General features: G+C 60.4%; 2 non-coding genes across 2 annotated transcripts; both read right to left on the reverse strand.

Annotated features, from left to right (window-relative positions):
• Window positions 1-508: 508 nt before the first annotated feature.
• LOC131860833 (5S ribosomal RNA) lies at window positions 509-627 on the reverse strand. Its single transcript, XR_009359926.1, has one exon. It is a non-coding gene; the product is annotated as a 5S ribosomal RNA (ribosomal RNA).
• Window positions 628-8,444: 7,817 nt separating this feature from the next.
• LOC131860555 (5S ribosomal RNA) lies at window positions 8,445-8,563 on the reverse strand. The gene has a single exon (XR_009359649.1). It is a non-coding gene; the product is annotated as a 5S ribosomal RNA (ribosomal RNA).
• Between the last annotated feature and the right edge of the window lie 11,512 nt (window positions 8,564-20,075).

Below are 20,075 nucleotides of genomic sequence, written 5' to 3' on the forward strand. Positions count from 1 at the left end.
TTTTTTTTACAATCTCTCAAGTGGGAAATTCTATAATCTCAACTTTTTTTGCCTTTTCAGGAAACTTTTGAATGGAGCGCATCATTGGTGCGCTCCGAAGTGTGCTCCAAAGCTCTCTCCAGCTGCGTGCACCTGCCCCGGCCGCGCACCCGGCCCCGCCCAGCTTCGCTCACCTGTCCCGGGCGTCTGGTGCGGAACCTTAGAGTAAGAAACATCACCGTGCACCTTGGCCAACGTGCGCGACTCGACCGAGCGCGCACTGGCCGAGGTGCACACCGATTTCACCTGGGTGCGCGCGCAGCACCTCGGGCGCACCGGGGTGCGCGCACAACGCCCGGGTTGCACCGTGGCCTGTGTGCTCGGGGCGCCTCGGGTGCGCGCTCGGTGTCGCCCCCGCGCGCGCGGTAGTGCGGGCAGCGCACCCCGGCCCGGCCCGGCCCCGACGAGAACGCAAACGGGCAAAAGGTTTATTCAAATAGCATTGCGACGCCCGGCGAAAAACTAAAAAAGGGTGCAACACCGGGACTTCCCGGGAGGTCACCCATCCCAGTACTACTCCGGCCCAAGCGCGCTTAACTGCGGAGTTCTGATGGGATCCGGTGCACTAACGCTGGTATGATCGCACCCGTTATGAGCTTGTCGCAGTGTGTACTTAGCAAACCGCGACCCACGTGCGAATCCACCCCGGCCACCCACCCCCGTCGAGGTGCACACCCTCCCTCGCGAAGTGCGCCCCGTTCGCCAAGTGTGAGCCCTGCCCGGGTGCGCGCACCTTGCTAGGGCGTCGGGTGTGCACCCGGCCCGGCCTACGTGCGTGCACCTGGAGGGGGCGTCGTGTGCGTGCAGTGTCCCGTCTGCAACGCGGTGCCCACACACCACCTCGGGCGCAACGACCTGCGCTCACATGTGGGCCGAGTGCACCTTGGTGCATGTTCGGGGCGCCTCGGGTGCACGCTCGATCTTGCCCCGGTGCACCAAGGCGCTCGGTTTGCCCCGGGTGCGCACTTGGTGCAAGGTGGGCACCCAAAATAGGGATCAAGCACCAAAACACAAGTTTCGGGATGCAAAATGGGACCCAAGGACCACAAATGCGTTCCAAGACCCATGATGGGTCCACGAGAACAAAAATGTGTTCCGAGACTTAATAAACAAATATTGGGTTTTAGGAGAAGAAACATGCTCTGATGCCCAAAACGAGAATCGACCCCGAAAAGGCCACAGGCCAAAAGTGGGATGCGAGACAAAAAAAAATGGGACCCGAGGACCAAAATTGGGTTCCCAGGTCGAAGACAGGGCAACCGGACAAGAAACGACCTCTAAGGCTCGAAATGAGTCCCGACGACTAAAACTTGACAAGAAGCACCCATCAGGCACCCAACTCGACACCCATGGGATGCCGACCCACCCGGGCTTCCACCTAGCACACCTTGGCACCCACCCACCCTCGCACCCAACCTCGCACCCAACTTAGCACCTTTGAACCCACATTGGCACTCACCCTGACCCTGGCACCTTGGAACCCACATTGGCACTCACCTTGACCCTGGCACCCACCTTTGCACTCACCTTGGGACCCACCCTGGCTCCCACCTCGGCACCCACCCAGACACCCACCTTGGTTCCTTGGCACCCACCTTGGATCCTTGGCACCCACCCCGACACCCACCTTGGCACGCAACTTGGCTACTTGCCACCCACCTTGGCTCCTTGACGCCCACCCCGACAACCACCCCGTGACCTACCCTGGCTAGGGTTGGTGCACACCCACCCTGGTGCCCACCTTGGCACCCACCCTATGACCCACCTTGGCACGCACCTTAGTACCCACCCCGTTACCCACCCTAGGACCCACCCCGTGACCCACCTTGGCCAGGGTGGGTGCCTTGGTGCGCACAACTTGCCTGGGCTGCACACCAGGGCGGGCTCAAGATGGCACCCGCGTTCCGTTTTTTTTACTATCTTTCAAAACGGAAATTTTAAAATCTCATTTTTTTCTTTTTTTTGCCTTTTCTGGAAATTAGTGAAGGCAGCGCATCAAAGGTGCGCAATGCTGGTGCGAACCCGGGAGCGCTCCGATGTGTGCTCCAAGGTGCGGCGTGCACGAAGTCCGAGCCCGGTTTGCCCCGGGTGCGCACCTCGCGTGCACCTTCGCCGGGGTGAGCACCTTGGCTGGGTTGCGCGCCCTGGTGCGTACCAAGGAGCGCTCTGAAGTGTGCTCCAAGGTGCGGCGTGCACGAAGTCGGAGCCCGGTTTGCCCCGGGTGTGCACCTCGGGTGCGCACCTCGCGTGCACCTTCGCTGCGGTGGGCACCTTGGCTGGGTTGCGCGCCTTGGTGGGCACCATGCAGTGCACGAAGTCGGAGCCCGGTTTGCCCCGGGCGCGCACCTCCGCCAGGGTGGGCACCTTGGTGCGCACAACTTGCCTGGGCTGCGCATCAGGAAGGGCTCAAGATGGCACCCGCGTTCCGTTTTTTTCACTATCTTTCAGAACGGAAATTTTAAAATATCGTTTTTTTTTGCCTTTTCTGGAAATTAGTGAAGGCAGCGCATCAAAGGTGCGCAACGCTGGTGCGAACCTGGGAGCGCTCCGATGTGTGCTCCAAGGTGCGGCGTGCACGAAGTCGGAGCCCGGTTTGCCTCGGGTGCGCCCTGGTGGGCACCATGGTGCGCACCAAGGAGCGCTCCGAAGTGTGCTCCAAGGTGCGGCCTGCACGAAGTCGGAGCCCGGTTTGCCCCGGGTGTGCACCTCGGGTGGGCACCTTGGTGCGCATGCCTTGCCTGGGCTGCGCACCAGGGCGGGCTCAAGATGGCACCCGCGTTCCTTTTTTTTCACTATCTTTCAAAACGGAAATTTTAAAATCTCATTTTTTTTTGCCTTTTTCTGGAAATTAGTGAAGGCAGCGCATCAAAGGTGCGCACCTCGCTGCCCACCACGGTGCGCAACGCCGGTGGGCACCCGGGAGTGCTTCGAAGTGTGCTCCAAGGTGCTGCGTGCACGTTGTCGGAGCCCGGTTTGCCCCGGGTGCGCACCTCGCGTGCACCTTCGTCGGGGTGGGCACCTTGGCTTGGTTTGCCCCGGCTGCGCTCCGAAGCGGGGTTATTGGAGCGCCGCCTCTTTTTTTGTCGGAGCGTTTGGTGGGGTTTCTCGCATTGGCTCTTCCGAGGCCCGGTTGCCACCCTGGCGCGCACGAAGTCGGAAGTAGGGTTAATTGCCCGGGTGCGCACCTTTGCCAGGGTGGCACCTTACCTGGGCTGCGCACCAGGGCGGGCTCAAGATGGCACGCGCGTTCCGTTTTTTTCACTATCTTTCAAAACGGAAATTTTAAAATCTCCTTTTTTTTTTGCCTTTTCTGGAAATTAGTGAAGGCAGCGCATCAAAGGTGCGCACCTCGCTGCCCACCTTGGTGTGCTCTGAGGTGCGCACCCGGGAGCGCTACGAAGTGTGCTCCAAGGTGCGGCGTGCACGTTGTCGGAGCCCGGTTTGCCCCGGGTGCGCACCTCGCCTGCACCTTGGCCGGGGTGGGCACCTTGGCTGGGTTTGCCCAGGGTGCGCTCCGAAGCGGGGTTACTGGAGCGCCCCCTCTTTTTTTGTCAGAGAGTTTGGTGGGGTTTCTCGCATTGGCTCTTCCCAGGCCCGGTTGTTGGGTGCGCTCCCACCCTGGCGCGCGCGAAGTTGGAAGTTGGGTTAATTGCCCGGGCGCGCACCTTCGCCAGGGTGGGCACCTTGGTGCGCAAACCTTGGCTGGGCTGCGCACCAGGGCGGGCTCAAGATGGCACCAGCATTCCCTTTTTCTCACTATCTTTCAAAACGGAAATTTTAAAATCTCGTTTTTTTTTTGCCTTTTATGGAAATTAGTGAAGGCATCGCATCAAAGGTGCGCACCTCGCTGCCCACCTTGGTGTGCTCCGAGGTGCCCACCACGGTGCGCAACGCCGGTGCGAACCCGGGAGCGCCCCGATGTGTGCTCCAAGGTGCGGCGTGCACGAAGTCGGACCCCGGTTTGCCCCGGGTGCGCACCTCGCGTGCACCTTGGTGCGCACACCTTGGCTGGGTTGCGCGGCCTGGTGGGCACCATGGTGCGCACCAAGGAGCGCTCCGAAGTGTGCTCCAAGGTGCGGCGTGCACGAAGTCGGAGCCCGGTTTGCCCCGGGTGCGCACCTTCGCCGCGGTGGGCACCATGGCGTGCACGAAGTCGGAGCCCGGTTTGCCCCGGGTGCGCACCTCGCGTGCACCTTCGCCGGGGTGGGCACCTCGGCTGGGTTGCGCGCCCTGGTGCGCACCAAGGAGCGCTCTGAAGTGTGCTCCAAGGTGCGGCGTGCACGAAGTCGGAGCCCGGTTTGCCCCGGGTGTGCACCTCGGGTGCGCACCTCGCGTGCACCTTCGCTGCGGTGGGCACCTTGGCTGGGTTGCGCGCCTTGGTGGGCACCATGCAGTGCACGAAGTCGGAGCCCGGATTGCCCCGGGCGCGCACCTCCGCCAGGGTGGGCACCTTGGTGCGCACAACTTGCCTGGGCTGCGCACCAGGAAGGGCTCAAGATGGCACCCGCGTTCCGTTTTTTTCACTATCTTTCAGAACGGAAATTTTAAAATCTCGTTTTTTTTTGCCTTTTCTGGAAATTAGTGAAGGCAGCGCATCAAAGGTGCGCAACGCTGGTGCGAACCTGGGAGCGCTCCGATGTGTGCTCCAAGGTGCGGCGTGCACGAAGTCGGACCCCGGTTTGCCCCGGGTGCGCACCTCGCGTGCACCTTGGTGCGCACACCTTGGCTGGGTTGCGCGCCCTGGTGGGCACCATGGTGCGCACCAAGGAGCGCTCCGAAGTGTGCTCCAAGGTGCGGCGTGCACGAAGTCGGAGCCCGGTTTGCCCCGGGTGCGCACCTCGCGTGCACCTTCGCCGCGGTGGGCACCATGGCGTGCACGAAGTCGGAGCCCGGTTTGCCCCGGGTGCGCACCTCGCGTGCACCTTCGCCGGGGTGGGCACCTTGGTGTGCAGACCTTGGCTGGGTTGCGCGCCCTGGTGGGCACCATGGTGCGCACCAAGGAGCGCTCCGAAGTGTGCTCCAAGGTGCGGCCTGCACGAAGTCGGAGCCCGGTTTGCCCCGGGTGTGCACCTCGGGTGGGCACCTTGGTGCGCATGCCTTGCCTGGGCTGCGCACCAGGGCGGGCTCAAGATGGCACCCGCGTTCCTTTTTTTTCACTATCTTTCAAAACGGAAATTTTAAAATCTCATTTTTTTTTGCCTTTTTCTGGAAATTAGTGAAGGCAGCGCATCAAAGGTGCGCACCTCGCTGCCCACCACGGTGCGCAACGCCGGTGGGCACCCGGGAGTGCTTCGAAGTGTGCTCCAAGGTGCTGCGTGCACGTTGTCGGAGCCCGGTTTGCCCCGGGTGCGCACCTCGCGTGCACCTTCGTCGGGGTGGGCACCTTGGCTGGGTTTGCCCCGGCTGCGCTCCGAAGCGGGGTTATTGGAGCGCCGCCTCTTTTTTTGTCGGAGCGTTTGGTGGGGTTTCTCGCATTGGCTCTTCCGAGGCCCGGTTGCCACCCTGGCGCGCACGAAGTCGGAAGTAGGGTTAATTGCCCGGGTGCGCACCTTTGCCAGGGTGGGCACCTTACCTGGGCTGCGCACCAGGGCGGGCTCAAGATGGCACGCGCGTTCCGTTTTTTTCACTATCTTTCAAAACGGAAATTTTAAAATCTCCTTTTTTTTTTGCCTTTTCTGGAAATTAGTGAAGGCAGCGCATCAAAGGTGCGCACCTCGCTGCCCACCTTGGTGTGCTCTGAGGTGCGCACCCGGGAGCGCTACGAAGTGTGCTCCAAGGTGCGGCGTGCACGTTGTCGGAGCCCGGTTTGCCCCGGGTGCGCACCTCGCCTGCACCTTGGCCGGGGTGGGCACCTTGGCTGGGTTTGCCCAGGGTGCGCTCCGAAGCGGGGTTACTGGAGCGCCCCCTCTTTTTTTGTCAGAGCGTTTGGTGGGGTTTCTCGCATTGGCTCTTCCCAGGCCCGGTTGTTGGGTGCGCTCCCACCCTGGCGCGCGCGAAGTTGGAAGTTGGGTTAATTGCCCGGGCGCGCACCTTCGCCAGGGTGGGCACCTTGGTGCGCACACCTTGGCTGGGCTGCGCACCAGGGCGGGCTCAAGATGGCACCAGCATTCCCTTTTTCTCACTATCTTTCAAAACGGAAATTTTAAAATCTCGTTTTTTTTTTGCCTTTTATGGAAATTAGTGAAGGCATCGCATCAAAGGTGCGCACCTCGCTGCCCACCTTGGTGTGCTCCGAGGTGCCCACCACGGTGCGCAACGCCGGTGCGAACCCGGGAGCGCCCCGATGTGTGCTCCAAGGTGCGGCGTGCACGAAGTCGGACCCCGGTTTGCCCCGGGTGCGCACCTCGCGTGCACCTTGGTGCGCACACCTTGGCTGGGTTGCGCGGCCTGGTGGGCACCATGGTGCGCACCAAGGAGCGCTCCGAAGTGTGCTCCAAGGTGCGGCGTGCACGAAGTCGGAGCCCGGTTTGCCCCGGGTACGCACCTCGCGTGCACCTTCGCCGGGGTGGGCACCTCGGCTGGGTTGCGCGCCCTGGTGCGCACCAAGGAGCGCTCCGAAGTGTGCTCCAAGGTGCGGCGTGCACGAAGTCGGAGCCCGGTTTGCCCCGGGTGCGCACCTTCGCCGCGGTGCGCACCATGGCGTGCACGAAGTCGGAGCCCGGTTTGCCCCGGGTGCGCACCTCGCGTGCACCTTCGGCGGGGTTGCGCGCCCTGGTGGGCACCATGGTGCGCACCAAGGAGCGCTCCGAAGTGTGCTCCAAGGTGCGGCGTGCACGAAGTCGGAGCCCGGTTTGCCCCGGGTGCGCACCTCGCGTGCACCTTCGGCGGGGTTGCGCGCCCTGGTGGGCACCATGGTGCGCACCAAGGAGCGCTCCGAAGTGTGCTCCAAGGTGCGGCGTGCACGAAGTCGGAGCCCGGTTTGCCCCGGGTGCGCACCTCGCGTGCACCTTCGCCGCGGTGGGCACCATGGCGTGCACGAAGTCGGAGCCCGGTTTGCCCCGGGTGCGCACCTCGCGTGCACCTTCGCCGGGGTGGGCACCTCGGCTGGGTTGCGCGCCCTGGTGCGCACCAAGGAGCGCTCCGAAGTGTGCTCCAAGGTGCGGCGTGCACGAAGTCGGAGCCCGGTTTGCCCCGGGTGCGCACCTCGCGTGCACCTTCGCCAGGGTGGGCACCTCGGTGCGCACACCTTCTCAATGTTTTCTTGCCTTTTCTGGAAATTGGTGAAGGCAGCGCATCAAAGGTGCGCACCTCGGTGTGCTCCGAGGTGCGAACCCGAGAGCGCTCCGAGGTGCCCACGAAGTCGAAAGTCGGGTTAATTGCATTGTTTTCCCCGGGTGCGCTCCGAGGTGCGCAACATCGGCGCGCACCAAGGAGGGCTCCGAAGTGTGCTCCAAGGTGCGCACGATGGCGTGCACCTCTGGTGCGCACGATTCGGAGCTCGGTTTGACCGGGGTGCGCACACCTTGGCTGGGTTGCGCACCTTTTGTGCGCTCCAAGGTGCGCACGAAGTCGGAGCTCGGTTTGCCCCGGGTGCGCACCTTCGCCAGGGTGCGCACCTTGATGCGCACGCCTTGGCTGGGCTGCGCACCTTGGTGGGCGCCATGGTGCGCACCTTTCGTGCGCTCCAAGGTGCGCACGAAGTCGGAGCTCGGTTTGCCCCGGGTGCGCACCTTGGTGGGCGCCATGGTGCACTCCGAGGTGCCCAAGATTGGTGCGCACCAAGGAGCGCTCCGAAGTGCGCTCCAAGGTGCGCGCGAAGTCGAAAGTTGGGTTAATTGTCCGGTTTGCCTCGGGTGCGCACCTTGCGTGCACCTTCGCCAGGGTGGGCGCCTTGGTGCGCACACCTTGGCTGGGCTGCGCACACCTTGGCACCCGCGTTTCCTTCATTTTAAATTTTTTTTTTTTACAATCTCTCAAGTGGGAAATTCTATAATCTCAACTTTTTTTGCCTTTTCAGGAAACTTTTGAATGGAGCGCATCATTGGTGCGCTCCGAAGTGTGCTCCAAAGCTCTCTCCAGCTGCGTGCACCTGCCCCGGCCGCGCACTCGGCCCCGCCCAGCTTCGCTCACCTGTCCCGGGCGTCTGGTGCGGAACCTTAGAGTAAGAAACATCACCGTGCACCTTGGCCAACGTGCGCGACTCGACCGAGCGCGCACTGGCCGAGGTGCACACCGATTTCACCTGGGTGCGCGCGCAGCACCTCGGGCGCACCGGGGTGCGCGCACAACGCCCGGGTTGCACCGTGGCCTGTGTGCTCGGGGTGCCTCGGGTGCGCGCTCGGTGTCGCCCCCGCGCGCGCGGTAGTGCGGGCAGCGCACCCCGGCCCGGCCCGGCCCCGACGAGAACGCAAACGGGCAAAAGGTTTATTCAAATAGCATTGCGACGCCCGGCGAAAAACTAAAAAAGGGTGCAACACCGGGACTTCCCGGGAGGTCACCCATCCCAGTACTACTCCGGCCCAAGCGCGCTTAACTGCGGAGTTCTGATGGGATCCGGTGCACTAATGCTGGTATGATCGCACCCGTTATGAGCTTGTCGCAGTGTGTACTTAGCAAACCGCGACCCACGTGCGAATCCACCCCGGCCACCCACCCCCGTCGAGGTGCACACCCTCCCTCGCGAAGTGCGCCCCGTTCGCCAAGTGTGAGCCCTGCCCGGGTGCGCGCACCTTGCTAGGGCGTCGGGTGTGCACCCGGCCCGGCCTACGTGCGTGCACCTGGAGGGGGCGTCGTGTGCGTGCAGTGTCCCGTCTGCAACGCGGTGCCCACACACCACCTCGGGCGCAACGACCTGCGCTCACATGTGGGCCGAGTGCACCTTGGTGCATGTTCGGGGCGCCTCGGGTGCACGCTCGATCTTGCCCCGGTGCACCAAGGCGCTCGGTTTGCCCCGGGTGCGCACTTGGTGCAAGGTGGGCACCCAAAATAGGGATCAAGCACCAAAACACAAGTTTCGGGATGCAAAATGGGACCCAAGGACCACAAATGCGTTCCAAGACCCATGATGGGTCCACGAGAACAAAAATGTGTTCCGAGACTTAATAAACAAATATTGGGTTTTAGGAGAAGAAACATGCTCTGATGCCCAAAACGAGAATCGACCCCGAAAAGGCCACAGGCCAAAAGTGGGATGCGAGACAAAAAAAAATGGGACCCGAGGACCAAAATTGGGTTCCCAGGTCGAAGACAGGGCAACCGGACAAGAAACGACCTCTAAGGCTCGAAATGAGTCCCGACGACTAAAACTTGACAAGAAGCACCCATCAGGCACCCAACTCGACACCCATGGGATGCCGACCCACCCGGGCTTCCACCTAGCACACCTTGGCACCCACCCACCCTCGCACCCAACCTCGCACCCAACTTAGCACCTTTGAACCCACATTGGCACTCACCCTGACCCTGGCACCTTGGAACCCACATTGGCACTCACCTTGACCCTGGCACCCACCTTTGCACTCACCTTGGGACCCACCCTGGCTCCCACCTCGGCACCCACCCAGACACCCACCTTGGTTCCTTGGCACCCACCTTGGATCCTTGGCACCCACCCCGACACCCACCTTGGCACGCAACTTGGCTACTTGCCACCCACCTTGGCTCCTTGACGCCCACCCCGACAACCACCCCGTGACCTACCCTGGCTAGGGTTGGTGCACACCCACCCTGGTGCCCACCTTGGCACCCACCCTATGACCCACCTTGGCACGCACCTTAGTACCCACCCCGTTACCCACCCTAGGACCCACCCCGTGACCCACCTTGGCCAGGGTGGGTGCACCCACCCTGGTGCCCACCTTGGCACCCACCCATCCTAGCACCCAGCCTGTGACCGGGCTTGGAACCCAACCTTGCACCCGCACCCGTCTTGGCCAGTGTGGGTGCGCACCCATCCTGGCACCCACGTTGTGACACACCCTTTAACCCACGCACCCTAGCACCCACGTTGGCACCCACCTTGGAACCCAACCTAGCAACTTGGCACCCACCCCGTGACCCACCTTGGCATCCACCATAGCAGTCGCCGACTTGGCACCCACCTCGGCACCCACCTTGACACTTGTGGACCCACCTTGCCACTCACCCTAGCATCGACCCATCCTAGCACCCACCCTGGCACCTTTGCACCCTAGCACTCACCCATCCTAGCACCTAACCTGTGACCCACCTTGACACTCACCCTCGCACCCACCTTGGAACCCAACCTAGCACCCACCCACCCTGACACCAACCCTAGCACCTACCCACCCTTGCACCCACCCTGTGACCCATCTTGGCACCCACCCATCCTACCACTCAACCTATCACCCACCTTCTCACCCACCTTGGCATCCACCTTAGCACCCACCCACACTGGCACCTTGGCACCCACCTCGGGCAAGGTGGGTGCACACCCACCCTGGCACCCAATTTAGAACCCACCGAGCATGTTACCCACCTTGGCACCCACATTGCAGCCCACCCTAGTACCCACCCTATGACCCACATTGGCATCCACACCCTAGCACCCAGGCACCTCGACACCCGCCTTGACACCCACCCTAGCACTGAACCTGTGACCCACCTTGGAACTCACCCTAGAACCCACCCACCCTGTGAACCACCTTGGCATCCACCTTAGCACCCACCCACCTTGGCACCCACTCTAGCACTCACCCATCCTAACACCCAACTTGTTACCCACCTTGGCACCCGCCCTCGCGTCCACCTTGAAACCCACCCTAGCACCCACCCACGCAGGAGCCCACCTTGGCACCCAACCTAACACCCACGCATCCTGGCACCCAACTTGTGACCCACCTTGGAACCCACCCTAGTACCCACCTTTGAACCCACTATATCACCAACCCACCTTGGCACCCACCCTATGACCCTCTTTGGAATCCACCCTAGCACGCACCCACCCTGGCACCCACCATGGAGCGCACCCTAGCACCCACCCACCTCGGCACGCACCTCAACACCCACCTTGGTGTGCGCACTGCGCCAACCTCTCAAAGACCCTATGTGGTGCGCTCCAAAGTGTACACCTTTGGTGCGCTCCAAGGTGCGCACCTTTGGTGCACACCGAGGTGCACACCAAAGTGTGCACCGAGGTGAGCACCAAAGTGCACTCCAGGGTGCACACCAAGGCGTGCACCTTTGGTGCGGTCAATGCAAACGAATTCGGAAGTTGGGGTCGATGTCCTAATCGCTGCTGCAGACTACACGTATGAGAATCGGACAAATAGCTTTATATAGGGGAGGTGTTGCGTTTGATGGGTCGACTCCCCTGGTTGTGTGCACTGCACCAACTTCAAAGACCCTGTCTTGTTTAAGAAGTCAAAAGTTGGGGTGGATGTCCTAATCATTGCTGCAGTCTACGCATGTATGAGAATCAGACAAATAGCTTATATAGGGGAGGTGTTGCATTCGGTGGGTTGACTCCCCTGGTTGTGCGCACTGCGCCAACCTCAAAGACCCCGCATAGCAGAAGAAGTCGGAAGTCGGATTTTGGTGAGCACCAAGGCGTGCACCTTTGGTGCGGTCAACGCAGACGAATTCAGAAGTTGGGGTGGATGTCCTAATCGTTGTTGCAGGCTACACATGTATGAGAATCAGACAAATAGCTTATATAGGGGAGGTGTTGGGTTTGATGGGTCAACTCCCTTGGTTGTGCGCATTACGCCAACCTCAAAGACCTTGTTTTCGTTAAGAAGTCAAAAGTTGGGGTCAATGTCCTAATGGCTCCTGCAGGCTACACATGTATGAGAATCGGACAAATAGCTTATATAGGGGAGGTGTTGGGTTTGATGGGTCGACTCCCCTGGTTGTGCGCATTACGTCAACCTCAAAGACCTTGTTTTCGTTAAGAAGTCAAAAGTTGGGGTCGATGTCCTAATTGCTCCTGTAGACTACACATGTATGAGAATCAGACAAATAGCTTATATAGGGGAGGTGTTGGGTTTGATGGGTTGACTCCCCTAGTTGTTCGCATTACACCAACCTCAAAGACCTTGTTTTCGTTTAGAAGCCGAAAGTTGGGGTCGATGTCCTAATTGCTCCTGCAGGCTACGCATGTATGAGAATCAGACAAATAGCTTATATAGGGGAGGTGTTGGGTTTGATGGGTCGACTCCCCTGGTTGTGCGCATTGCGCCAACCTCAAAGACCCTGCATTGCGGATGAAGTCGAAAGTCAGAGTTTGGTGTGCTACAAGGTGTGGTCGAAGGTGCTCACCTAGGTGTGCACCTTTGGAGCACAGGAAAAGTGCCCTCCAAAAGTGCGCACCTTTGGAGTGCACAAAAGTGCCCTCCAAAAGTGCGCACCTTTGGAGCGCAGAAAAGTGCCCTCCAAAAAGTGCCCTCCAAAAGTGCGCACCTTTGGAGCGCAGAAAAGTGCCCTCCAAAAAGTGCCCTCCAAAAGTGCGCACCTTTGGAGCGCAGAAAAGTGCCCTCCAAAAAGTGCCCTCCAAAAGTGCGCACCTTTGGAGCGCAGAAAAGTGCCCTCCAAAAGTGCGCACCTTTGGAGCGCAGAAAAGTGCCCTCCAAAAAGTGCCCTCCAAAAGTGCGCACCTTTGGAGCGCAGAAAAGTGCCCTCCAAAAAGTGCCCTCCAAAAGTGCGCACCTTTGGAGCGCAGAAAAGTGCCCTCCAAAAAGTGCCCTCCAAAAGTGCGCACCTTTGGAGCGCAGAAAAGTGCCCTCCAAAAAGTGCCCTCCAAAAGTGCGCACCTTTGGAGCGCAGAAAAGTGCCCTCCAAAAAGTGCCCTCCAAAAGTGCGCACCTTTGGAGCGCAGAAAAGTGCCCTCCAAAAGTGCGCACCTTTGGAGCGCACAAAAGTGCCCTCCAAAAGTGCGCACTTTTGGTGCGCACCAAGGCGCTGGTTCGGTCGTTGCAGGCGAGTTCGGAAGTTGGGGTCGATGTCCTGAGCGGAGGTGCAAACTACACAGGTGTCGGAATCGGACAAATAGCTTATATAGGGGAGGTGTATGCTTCGATGGGTCGACTCCCCAGGTTGAGCGCACCGCGCCAACCTCAAAGACCCTACGGTATGGATGAAGTCGGAAGTTGGGTCCGATGACCAATTCGATTAGTAGGTATGCTCATGAGGTCGGAATTTGGGTCCGATGACCTGCCATGTGCAGGAAGGCGAATGTTGACACTGTGCGTTGCAAGGTGCACACCAAGGCGCTGGTGCGGTCTTTTTAGTCGAGTTCGGAAGTTGGGGTCGATGTCCTGATCGGAGGTGCAAGCTACACAGGTGTGGGAATCGGACAAATAGCTTATATAGGGGAGGTGTATGCTTCGTTGGGTCGACTCCCCGGGTTGAGCGCACCGCGCCAACCTCAAAGACCCTACGGTATGGATGAAGTCGGAAGTTGGGTCCGATGACCGATTCGATATGTAGGCATACTCGCGAGGTCGGAATTTGGGTCCGATGACCTGCCACGTGCAGGAAGGCGAATGTTGGCACTGTGCGTTGCAAGGTGCGCACCAAGGCGCTGGTTCGGTCGTTGGAGGCGAGTTCGGAAGTTGGGGTCGATGTCTTGATCGGAGGTGCAAACTACACAGGTGTGGGAATCGGACAAATAGCTTATATAGGGGAGGTGTATGCTTCGTTGGGTCGACTCCCCGGGTTGAGCGCACCGCGCCAACCTCAAAGACCCTACGGTATGGATGAAGTCGGAAGTTGGGTCCGATGACCGATTCGATATGTAGGCATACTCGCGAGGTCGGAATTTGGGTCCGATGACCTGCCATGTGCAGGAAGGCGAATGTTGGGACTGTGCGTCGCAAGGTGCGCACCAAGGCGCTGGTGCCGTCGTTGCAGTCGAGTTCGGAAGTTGGGGTCGATGTCCTGGTCAGAGGTGCAAACTACACAGGTGTGGGAATCGGACAAATAGCTTATATAGGGGAGGTGTATGCTTCGATGGGTCGACTCCCTGGGTTGAGCGCACCGCGCCAACCTCAAAGACCCTACAGTATGGATGAAGTCGGAAGTTGGGTCCGATGACCGATTCGATACGTAGGCATATTGGCGAGGTCTGAATTTGTGTCCGATGACCTGCCATGCGCAGGAAGGCGGAATTTGGGTCCGATGACCGAGTTGATGGCGTGCCATGCGCAGAAAGGCGGAATTTGGGTCCGATGACCGAGTTGATGTTGATGGCCCGCCATGCACAGGAAGGCGGAATTTGGGTCCGATGACCGATTTGAAGGCGTGCCATACGCAAAAAGGCGGAGTTTGGGTCCGATGACCGAGTTGATATTGATGGCCCGCCATGCGCAGGAAGGCGGAATTTGGGTCCGATGACCTGACATACGCATGGAGTCCGACTCGGGGGCCGATGTTCGATTCGATGACTTGCATTGTGGGTAAAGTCGGAAGTTGTGGTCTTTGACCCGATTCGATGACCAGACTTCGGCTGCTTGAGAATCGGACAAATAACTTATATAGGGGAGGTAGTGTTCTCGAGCATCCTCCCCCCGTGCCCGTTTATGTCGATTGATGCTGGTGCTCGACTGGTTGGAGCGCTCGGATGCAAAAATCTTGCACCAGGATTTATCGATTGTGATGGACACGGCAAGTCTCCTGATTGCTATGCAGGAGCTCATCGTGAATCTCTATGCGGCCTTGGTATGGACTCGACCTGCGGAATGGTTCGGCAATGGTAGTCGCTCCAACACGTCCTTGCAATGGCCACAGAGGTGATTCGACTAGAGCTCCAGTCTAGCTTTTGGGTTGCTTGGCGGACTGGTATAGCCGCGATCGAGTTCCGGCCATGAACGTTTTAGATAGCTCTTGGGCTTTCTGGGACGGAAGTCGGAAGTTTGGGCTGTTGTCCGATTTGATGACCATTCTTCGGATGTGTGAGAATCGGACAAATAACTTATATAGGGGACTGTGTTGTCTCACGCAGCCCCCTCCGTGCCCCTCTATCTCGACCGATGTTGGTGCTTGAAAGGGTTGGGATCGCTCGGATTTATAAACGTGCACCACCATTTGTCGAGTGTGAGGGACGCGGCAGGTCTCCTAAATGCTATGCGGGCGCTCTCTGAGAATCTCTATCCGGCCTCGACACAGACTAGTCTTGCTGAATGGTTTGGCACTGGTAGTCGATCCAACACGTCGTTGTTGTGGCCGCCTAGGCGATTCGATTCGAGCCCCCGTCTAGCTTTTGGGTTGCTTGGCGGATTTTGCCCTATCCGCAAGTGAGCTCGGTCCCTAAACGTTCGAGAAACCCGATTGCTATGCGCCGACTCTCTTTCTTGCGAGCCTCCATCTAGCTTTTGGGTCTCTACGGAACGGAAGTCGGAATCTGGGACCGTTGTTTGATTCGACGAGGCAGACTACGGTTGTGCGAGAATCGGACAAATAACTTATATAGGGGAGGTGTTGACTGGAGCATTCTCCCCCGTGCCCCTCTAACTCGACCAATGCTGGCGCTCGAACGGTGGTAGCGCTCGGATTTTCATTGAGCGCCAGCATTGGTCGATTTAGAGGGGCATGCGAGATTCCCGAATGCTATGCGAGGGCTCTAACGGAAATGTCTATTGGTTTCGGTATGGATGCAATTGCGAGTGGTTCGGCAAAGGTAGTCGTTCCGATGCGTCCATGTCGTGGCCAAATCGATAATTCGATTTGAGCCCTCGTATAGCATTTGGGTCTCTCGATGTGATTCCGCATTCCAGTCCCTTTGGGCACTGCTTGAGCCGCATCCCAGGGGGTTCCCTTCCCAATAATCTGCCTCGCAACCCGATTGCTATGCGGTGAGGCTCCTCGGCCGCCTCGGAACTATCTGTGTATCAGACGCATCGCGGGATAAGGGGTTGGCAACGGTAGTCGCCCCAAGCGCGTCCGATGCTTGGACCATTCCGAGGCGGCCCTGAAGCCTCTTCCGTCTAGCCGTTGGGTCCTTCTCGCCGCATCCCTCGCCTCGCACCCCGATTGCTATGCGGTGAGGCTCCTCGGCCGCCTCGGAACTATCTGTGTATCGGACGCGTCGCGGGATAAGGGGTTGTCACTGGTAGTCGCCCCAAGCGCGTCCGATGCTTGGACCATTCCGAGGCGGCCCTGAAGCCTCTTCCGTCTAGCCGTTGGGTCCTTCTCGCCGCATCCCTCGCCTCGCACCCCGATTGCTATGCGGTGAGGCTCCTCGGCCGCCTCGGAACTATCTGTGTATCGGACGCGTCGCGGGATAAGGGGTTGTCATTGGTAGTCGCCCCAAGCGCGTCCGATGCTTGGACCATTCCGAGGCGGCCCTGAAGCCTCTTCCGTCTAGCCGTTGGGTCCTTCTCGCCGCATCCCTCGCCTCGCACCCCGATTGCTATGCGGTGAGGCTCCTCGGCCGCCTCGGAACTATCTGTGTATCGGACGCGTCGCGGGATAAGGGGTTGTCACTGGTAGTCGCCCCAAGCGCGTCCGATGCTTGGACCATTCCGAGGCGGCCCTGAAGCCTCTTCCGTCTAGCCGTTGGGTCCTTCTCGCCGCATCCCTCGCCTCGCACCCCGATTGCTATGCGGTGAGGCTCCTCGGCCGCCTCGGAACTATCTGTGTATCGGACGCGTCGCGGGATAAGGGGTTGTCACTGGTAGTCGCCCCAAGCGCGTTCGATGCTTGGACCATTCCGAGGCGGCCCTGAAGCCTCTTCCGTCTAGCCGTTGGGTCCTTCTCGCCGCATCCCTCGCCTCGCACCCCGATTGCTATGCGGTGAGGCTCCTCGGCCGCCTTGGAACTATCTGTGTATCGGACGCGTCGCGGGATAAGGGGTTGTCACTGGTAGTCGCCCCAAGCGCGTCCGATGCTTAGACCATTCCGAGGCGGACCCGAAGCCTCTTCCGTCTAGCCGTTGGGTCCTTCTCGCCGCATCCTTCGCCTCGCACCCCGATTGCTATGCGGTGAGGCTCCTCGGCCGCCTCGGAACTATCTGTGTATCGGACGCGTCGCGGGATAAGGGGTTGTCACTGGTAGTCGCCCCAAGCGCGTCCGATGCTTGGACCATTCCGAGGCGGACCCGAAGCCTCTTCCGTCTAGCCGTTGGGTCCTTCTCGCCGCATCCCTCGCCTCGCACCCCGATTGCTATGCGGTGAGGCTCCTCGGCCGCCTTGGAACTATCTGTGTATCGGACGCGTCGCGGGATAAGGGGTTGTCACTGGTAGTCGCCCCAAGCGCGTCCGATGCTTGGACCATTCCGAGGCGGACCCGAAGCCTCTTCCGTCTAGCCGTTGGGTCCTTCTCGCCGCATCCCTCGCCTCGCACCCCGATTGCTATGCGGTGAGGCTCCTCGGCCGCCTTGGAACTATCTGTGTATCGGACGCGTCGCGGGATAAGGGGTTGTCACTGGTAGTCGCCCCAAGCGCGTCCGATGCTTGGACCATTCCGAGGCGGACCCGAAGCCTCTTCCGTCTAGCCGTTGGGTCCTTCTCGCCGCATCCCTCGCCTCGCACCCCGATTGCTATGCGGTGAGGCTCCTCGGCCGCCTTGGAACTATCTGTGTATCGGACGCGTCGCGGGATAAGGGGTTGTCACTGGTAGTCGCCCCAAGCGCGTCCGATGCTTGGACCATTCCGAGGCGGCCCCGAAGCCTCTTCCGTGTAGCCGTTGGGTCCTTCTCGCCGCATCCCTCGCCTCGCACCCCGATTGCTATGCGGTGAGGCTCCTCGGCCGCCTTGGAACTATCTGTGTATCGGACGCGTCGCGGGATAAGGGGTTGTCACTGGTAGTCGCCCCAAGCGCGTCCGATGCTTGGACCATTCCGAGGCGGCCCCGAAGCCTCTTCCGTGTAGCCGTTGGGTCCTTCTCGCCGCATCCCTCGCCTCGCACCCCGATTGCTATGCGGTGAGGCTCCTCGGCCGCCTTGGAACTATCTGTGTATCGGACGCGTCGCGGGATAAGGGGTTGTCACTGGTAGTCGCCCCAAGCGCGTCCGATGCTTGGACCATTCCGAGGCGGACCTGAAGCCTCTTCCCTCTAGCCGTTGGGGCTTTCTCGCCGCATCCCTCGCCTCGCACCCTGATTGCTATGCTGTGAGGCTCCTCGGCCGCCTTGGAACTATCTGTGTATCGGACGCATCGCGGGATAAGGGGTTGGCAGTGGTAGTCGCCCCAAGCGCATCCGATGCTTGGACCATTCCGAGGCGGCCCTGCAGCCTCTTCCGTCTAGCCGTTGGGGCCATCTCGCCGCATCCCCCACCTCGCACCACGATTGCTATGCGGTGAGGCTCCTTGGCCGCCTCGGAACTATCTGTGTATCGGACGCATCGCGGGATAAGGGGTTGTCACTGGTAGTCGCCCCAAGCGCGTCCGATGCTTGGACTATTCCGAGGCGGCCCTGCAGCCTCTTCCGTCTAGCCGTTGGGGCCATCTCGCTGCATCCCCCACCTCCTCGGCCGCCTCGGAACTATCTGTGTATCGGACGCATCGCGGGATAAGGGGTTGGCAGTGGTAGTCGCCCCAAGCGCGTCCGATGCTTGGACTATTCCGAGGCAGCCCTGCAGCCTCTTCCGTCTAGCCTTTGGGGCCATCTCGCCGCATCCCTCGCCTCGCACCCCGATTGCTATGCGGTGAGGCTCCTCGGCCGCCTGGGAACTATCTTCGTATCGGACGCATCGCGGGATAAGGGGTTGTCACTGGTAGTCGCCCCAAGCGCGTCCGATGCTTGGACTATTCCGAGGCGGCCCTGTGGCCTCTTCCGTCTAGCCGTTGGGGCCATCTCGCCGCATCCCCCACCTCGCACCCCGATTGCTATGCGGTGAGGCTCTTCGGCCGCCTTGGAACTATCTTCGTATCGGACGCATTGCGGGATAAGGGGTTGTCACTGGTAGTGGCCCCAAGCGCGTCCGATGCTTGGACTATTCCGAGGCGGCCCTGCAGCCTCTTCCGTCTAGCCGTTGGGGCCATCTCGCCGCATCCCCCACCTCGCACCCCGATTGCTATGCGGTGAGGCTCCTCGGCCGCCTTGGAACTATCTTCGTATCGGACGCATCGCGGGATAAGGGGTTGTCACTGGTAGTCGCCCCAAGCGCGTCCGATGCTTGGACTATTCCGACGCGGCCCTGTGGCCTCTTCCGTCTAGCCGTTGGGGCCATCTCGCCGCATCCCCCACCTCGCACCCCGATTGCTATGCGGTGAGGCTCCTCGGCCGCCTTGGAACCATCTTCGTATCGGACGCATCGCGGGATAGGGGGCTGTCACTGGTAGTCGCCCCAAGCGTGTCCGATGCTTGGACCATTCCTAGGCGGCCCTGAAGCCTCTTCCGTCTAGCCGTTGGGGCCTTCCCGCCCCATCCCTCGCCTCGCACCCCCGATTGCTATGCGGTGAGGCTCCTCGGCCGCCTTGGAACCATCTGTGTATCGGACGCATCGCGGGATAAGGGGTTGGCACTGGCAGTCGCCCCAAGCGCGTCCGATGCTTGGACCATTCCGAGGTGGCCCTGAAGCCTCTTCCGTCTAGCCGTTGGGGCCTTCCCGCCCCATCCCTCGCCTCGCACCCCGATTGATATGCGGTGAGGCTCCTCGGCCGCCTTGGAACTATCTGTGTATCGGACGCATCGCGGGATAAGGGGTTGGCACTGGTAGTCGTCCCAATCGCATCCGATGCTTGGACCATTCCGAGGCGGCCCTGCAGCCTCTTCCGTTTAGCCGTCGGGGCCTTCCCGCCGCATCCCTCGCCTCGCATCCCGATTCCTATGCGGTGAGTCTTCTCGGCCGCCGCGGAACTATACCTGTTATTGCTACTGCATCCTTCGGCTGGTAACCTCCTCTGCCGCCTTGGAACGTTCTCTTTGTCGGACGCGTCGCGGGATAAGGGGTTGGCACTGGTAGTCGCCCCAAGCGCGCCCGATGCATAGACCGCTCCGAGTCGACCTTGCTTTCAGCCTCTCACATGCATAGACCTCTCTGAGTCGACCCTGCAGCCTCTCACGTTTAGCCTTTGGAATCTCGCCTCACAACATGATTGCTATCCTTGATGCATCCCTTGCCTCGAGCCCTGATTGCTTTCTTGGCTGCATCCCTCCTCTCCTCACAGCCCGGTTGTCATCACTGCTTCATCCGTCGC

Source organism: Cryptomeria japonica, unplaced genomic scaffold, assembly GCF_030272615.1.
Source record: "Cryptomeria japonica unplaced genomic scaffold, Sugi_1.0 HiC_scaffold_15, whole genome shotgun sequence".
NCBI classification, from domain to species: domain Eukaryota; kingdom Viridiplantae; phylum Streptophyta; class Pinopsida; order Cupressales; family Cupressaceae; genus Cryptomeria; species Cryptomeria japonica.